Genomic DNA, 6,453 nt, shown 5'->3' with positions numbered 1-6,453 from the left:
TGAGAGCTGGCTTTTCAAAGATGTACTTAACCGGGTCCATTTTGGATATCAACCAGGTAGTATGACTCAGCATGTACTGCCTTAGGCGATGGGATGCCCATACTAAAGCACAACACGTTCTTTCGAGCAAGGAGTAATTCATCTCACAGGTCGTGAACTTCTTGCTTAAGTAGTAAACAGCGCGCTCTTTCTTCCCGGAGTCGTCATGTTGCCCCAGCATACACCCCATTGACTCGTCCAAGATTGTCATGTACAAAATGAGAGGCCTTCCAGGTACTGGTGGCATAAGCACGGGAGGATTCATTAGGCACTTTTTGATCCTTCCAAAAGCCTCTTGGCAATCTTCATTCCACCGATCAGTTTGGTTTTTGCGCAAGAGTTTAAACAACGGCTCACAAATGGCGGTGAGCTGCGATATGAATCTGGCAATATAATTCAAGCGCCCCAGGAAACCTCGGACTTGCCTCTCTGTACGGGGTTCTGGCATCTCAAGGATAGCCTTCACTTTTTCGGGGTCTACCTCTATCCCTTTCTGGCTTACAACGAAACCAAGCAACTTCCCTGATTTGACCCCAAAGGTACACTTAGCGGGGTTCAACCTTAATTGATATTTCTTAAGCCTTTCGAACAACTTCCGCAGGTTGACAAGGTGTTCTTCCTCAGATTTAGATTTAGCAATTATGTCGTCCACGTAGACCTCGATCTCTTGATGCATCATATCATGGAACAAAGCTACCATGGCCCGTTGATAAGTTGCCCCGGCATTCTTGAGTCCAAAGGACATCACCTTGTAACAGAACGTTCCCCACAGGGTGACGAAAGTAGTCTTTTCCATATCCTCGGGCGCCATCTTTATCTGATTGTAACCAGAGAAACCATCCATGAAGGAAAATAAAGCGAAATTGGCCGTGTTATCTACGAGGATATCGATGTGTGGTAACGGAAAATTGTCCTTGGGACTGGCCCGATTCAGGTCCCGGTAATCTACACACATTCGTACTTTCCCACCTTTTTTAGGAACTGGTACGATGTTGGCAACCCATTCTGGATACCGAGCGACGGCCAGGAATCCAGCGTCAAATTGCTTCTTCACTTCTTCTTTTATCTTCAAGGATGTTTCGGGCTTCATCCTCCTCAATTTCTGTTTTACCGGGGAACACCCGGGATTTAGAGGTAATCGGTGCTGCACAATGTCAGAACTCAAACCGGGCATATCTTGGTATGACCAAGCAAAGATGTCTTGGTAGTCTTTTAGCAGGATTATTAATTCTTCACGGATAGGTGCGGTAATGCCTGTACCTATCTTTACTTCCCTCTTTCCACTGCCAATTCCTAAGTCTACTAGCTCTGTTTCTTCTTGATGAGGCCCCATTTCTTGGTCCTCATGGGCGACCATCCTTTCTAGTTCCGAAGGAAGTCCCACATCCTCATCTCCTTCATCTTCCGTTTGATTCATTTCTTGCTCGAAGTTGATAGACGGGTCCCAGGTATTAGTACCTTCGGGGGACTCGTCATCGAATCTGCCGTTTTAGAAAAAGAAGTAAACATGCAAATGAATGAGAATGGGTAGAGACCAGGAACAGATGAAGAAAGATCCTTGTATTATAAATTCAAAACAAAAGACACAAAGCCTTAACAAAAAGAAAACTCTAAAGCCTAGGCCCAACTATAGAGCTTTTAAAACCGTAAAGGTTTACATTATGCTTGTTGCGTAAATGCCGGGGCGTTCCTCCACTCGCCAATTTCCCAGCTGGAAATCAGGAGGGCATGGTCGGACCAAATCCAAAGTACTTGGAACATCATCTTCACATATCGCGAACACTTGACCTTCGTCTCCCAGACCCGCACTTATAAAGCTTCTACTTATGTGGCAGGGCGGGCTTCCTTCACTTTCTTGTCTCCAATGCGAGCTCTGACCACTGTTCTTCCTTCCCGCGATGCTTCTTTTCATGTCCGCCTGAGTGGGCTTATAGCCTAAACCATACTTCCCATGATTCCCTTGGGTTTTTATCAGGCTAGTTATGCCGCCATTGTCTTTGCCTAAACCCATCCCGGGTTCATAACCGTTCCCCAACATAACTCGGGCCATCATTACCGCCGCATCGGACAGACAAGGTTGCCCAAAGAGGGAGTCCATGGAGGAAATGCTGACCACCTCAAAAGACTGGAAAGCGGTTTCTAACGATTCTTCTGCGGCTTCCACATAAGGCATGGAGGATGGGCAGCTTACCAAGATATCTTCCTCGCCTGACACGATGACCAAGTGCCCCTCCACTACGAATTTCAGCTTTTGGTGGAGTGTAGAAGGCACAACACCCACTGAGTGGATCCACGGGCGCCCCAACAGGCAACTGTAGGGGGGGTTAATGTCCATTATCTGGAAAGTGACTTGACAGGTGTGAGGGCCTATCTGTACAGGGAGATCGATCTCTCCCCTAACCTCTCGACGAGTGCCGTCGAAGGCCCGAACCACCATTGAACTTGGTTTTAAATGGGAAGCATTGAATGGTAACTTGTCCAAAGTGCTCTTAGGCATCACGTTTAAACTGGAACCATTATCGATGAGTACCTTGGCCACGATATGGTCCATACACTTGACTGATACGTGTAAAGCCTTATTATGCCCTCTCCCCTCGGCGGGGATTTCTTCTTCGGCGAAGGCAAGATAGTTGTTGGCAGTGATATTGTTGACCAGCCCTCCGAAACCTTCTACCGAAATATCTTGGGCCACGTGAGCCTCGTTCAGCACTTTTACTAGCAGAGCCCGATGAGGCTCGGAGCTCATAAGTAACTCCAACAGCGAGACCCTAGCCGGGGTTTTGTTGAGCTGTTCGATAACCTTGAATTCGCTCTGCTGAATTATCCGAAGGAACTCGCTGGCTTCCTCTAGTGACACCTCCTTTCTACCCTCCTTTTTCTCCGGGGGCCCCTTTGCTGGAATATCTTTATTCGAAGCGTGGGGTGCTTCGCCATCTTGTTCCTCCACCACTTTTCCTTTTCCCTTGACGTCGGCGGGTTGGACCGGTAGGTCCGGAGGTGCGAACACACGACCACTACGGGTCACACCACTCAGTCCCGTGATATTTGTTACTTTAGCCGACAGCGAGCTGACGTCAGTAACTTCTTCTTCCTTCTTCCCCGGAGGTGTATATCTCCACGGGACCGCGTGACTATTTTGATACGGGAAAGGAACAGGTTTGGCCATTAAGGGGTGCCCGGGCTTTTGCGAGGCTGCACTTTTAGTGAAGTATATCACCAAGGGTTTGGGCTTCGCAACACCGCTCCCCTCCGTAGATTGCATGCATATATGCTGCTCTTCTTTTCCTTCAATGCCGACTTCTAGTCGACCTTGGTCTATCATCCGCTGTAACAATTCCTCTACTTCCAAACACGTCTCCATGTCATGCATCTCGCCGGAATGTAGCAGACAGGAATCCTCCTTACACCCACTATGGGGAATTACACCTCCCTTTTGTAGGGCCTCAAAGATAAACCTCCTAGGGGTTGCCACATCTCTTAAAGGTTTGGACCTGTGGGGCCTATCGGATTCAACTGCATTAACTGCTCCCCCTCCATGATTGGCGAGCGGGTTGGTCCTCACATTGGGCCGATCCTCTTGGAAAGTCAGCCATCCGGCATCCATTAGATGTTGGACCTTGTATTTAAGGGCCAAGCATTTTTCGACGGAATGCCCCGGGACACCCCCATGGTACTTGCAAGTTGCATTAGGGTCATACCACTTCGGGAAAGGGGGTTCGAGGACCCTTCCGGGAGTTACCACGGCCAAATGATTGGCGATGAGGGATGGTAGAAGATCTTCGTACGTCATTGGGAGCGGGGTGAATTCCGGCAATGGCCTCGGAGGGAAGTTCCTTGTCGTGTTGGAATTACCGGCCGGTCGAGTCGTGTTCGGAGTTGGAACTTGGGGAGCTTCCCTCTGGGTGGGTGCCTTAGGCTGCACGGGTGTTGAACTAGAGGCATTCCCAGCATGAGCCGAGAAGCTTGGGTGATGTTGCGCGTACTGATGGGTACCATGAGGTGTTTGCTGGGGTTTGACCCACGCGGGTGTTGAAGAGACGGCATGGGCATCTCCTTCCTTCCTTTTTGCCCCTGTTGCCCCGATTCTTTTGGCGTTCACGTTTGTGGAGGAAACGTAATCAAACTTTCCTCTTTTTAATCCAACCTCGATTCTTTCCCCGGCAAACACCAGATCCGCAAAGCTGGACGGCATGTAACCCACTAGCTTCTCATAGTAGAACACTGGCAGAGTGTCTACCATCATGGTGATCATCTCTCTCTCAACCATGGGAGGAGCTACTTGTGCCGCCAAATCCCTCCATCGCTGCGCATATTCTTTAAAGGTTTCACCCTCTTTCTTAAACATATTCTGCAGTTGAGTACGGTCAGGAGCCATATCAGAATTGTACTGATACTGCCTTAGGAAGGCGGTAATCAGATCTTTCCAAGTACGGATACGGGAAGCTTCCAAATTAGTGTACCACACTACCGCAGCTCCGGCCAAGCTATCCTGAAAGAAGTGTATCAACAGCTTTTCATCTTTAGAATGAGCGCCCATCTTACGGCAGTACATTTTGAGATGGTTTCTGGGACAAGTCGTCCCTTTATACTTGTCGAAGTCCGGCACTTTGAACTTCGGGGGAATAACAACATCGGGTACTAAGCAAAGATCCGTCATGTCTGCAAACGGATAGTCCCCAAATCCTTCCACAGCCCTCAATCTTTCCTCAAGGAGATCGAGCTTCCTCCTTTCTTCAGTTGCCGGGGGCGGCCCTTCCATAGACAAAACTATTGGCGATGCTGCGATGTTGGGTTGAGGCAACGTGCCTGGTGCCGGCCCTTCGGGGATCGGGGGATAAAACTCGACATCCCTCCGAGCATAATCTTGATCACCCATCGTTCTAGATTTGGATCTGGTGCGATAGGGATCCCTTGCGGCGCGTTTAGTTATGGTGTTTTTCCCTAAAAAACCAAACGTGAGGAGTGGGTAAAGAAAGAAAATGCATGCTAGAGATGAGATGTAGGAGTGATTTGATTTGCACAAGCTTTTTGGAGTAGAAACCTGGGACCAACTCATTTTATTTCAAAAAGGAAGTCATATCTAGTCAAGGTCTGAGAGACCATACAAGTTTCCTAACGATTTCTAATTATGTGGGCCATTAAGTCTATCATATGCTGACAATAGCCGAGAAGCCCATGAATCTCTTCGGGGGCGGAGTAGGTGTCTGCCATCGCCTTGGCCTTGGCTAACAATCGGGGAAGTTCTTGACTCCCGTTCAAGGTAAGAGCAAACCGATCCATCCACATGGTTGCCTCTTGGTGTAAAGAGTCGATCACCCTTCCTCTAGCCTCTTTTTCCGCATATACTTGGGCATACTCATCCGCGATTCTATGCTCGTGGGCCGTGGCTAGACCCAACTCTTCTTGGTACTTGGCGATGATAGCTAACATGTTGGTTTCTGTCTCGCATAGATGCTGAGACAAGCTTCTTTTGGACCTTGAACAAGCAATCAACTCCTCTTTCAGAACCATGCTATGTGCTCGCGACTGGTCCCTTTCTTCCCTTCGCAACTTGAGTTCATTATTGCTACCCCATAGAGCTCCGCGAAATTTGTTCCGGCCATACTCTTCCTTGCGAGCCCTCTTGGTCTCTTGTTCAAGGGCTCTTGCGGTAATTGCATTCTCTTCCCGTAACCCGGCGCACTCCTTCCGAACGTGTGTAGCAGCCAACTTGAACTTCTCCTTGGCGAGTTTTGCCTTTCCTAACTCGCTTTTGAGAGCTTGGACTTCTTCGTCCTCTTCCGGTGCTTCAAAATTCTCTTCGCTGACGACTTTTAACTTGGCGAGCCAATCTAAACCTCGTATGCGAACCTTCAGCCATTCGTGGTACCCACCAATGATGCCATTACGAATGCCTCTAAGCTCTTGATCTTTCCTTAACGGGGTTTCCCATGCCTTATGGATTCTTTGTATTGTCTTGGAATTTTGTGCGCCGAGATCCCTCACAAGGAAAGGAGACATGCTTTCTTCCGTCGGTGCTCCCCTCATGGGGTACCCTAGTTGTCTTATAGCGAGCGTGGGATTGTAATTAATACAACCCCTCGTTCCTACCAGCGGAATGTTTGGGTACCTTCCACATGAGAAAAGGACTCCTTCTTTTCCTTCCTTCCATCGGGGGAACCAACTGATTGTTCTACCTCCTATCCCGGCCAAGAGCTGGTCCCAATCCATTCTCCTCTTTTCAGTACACGAGCGATGGCTCAGGAGCGGACATGGATGTTTTGTGTCTTGTTGGAACAAGTGTGAAACCAACCAAACACAGAGGGCGGGTAAGCAACAGATGATCCGTGCGCTACTCTTTTCGCACCTTCGGTCAAATGTGTCAAATAGATCTGCCAAGACAGCTACCACCGGACTTTCCTTGCTATGGTGGTA

Source organism: Glycine max, chromosome 1, assembly GCF_000004515.6.
Source record: "Glycine max cultivar Williams 82 chromosome 1, Glycine_max_v4.0, whole genome shotgun sequence".
Taxonomy (NCBI): Eukaryota; Viridiplantae; Streptophyta; class Magnoliopsida; order Fabales; family Fabaceae; genus Glycine; species Glycine max.
Note: the sequence above shows the minus strand (reverse complement) of the source record.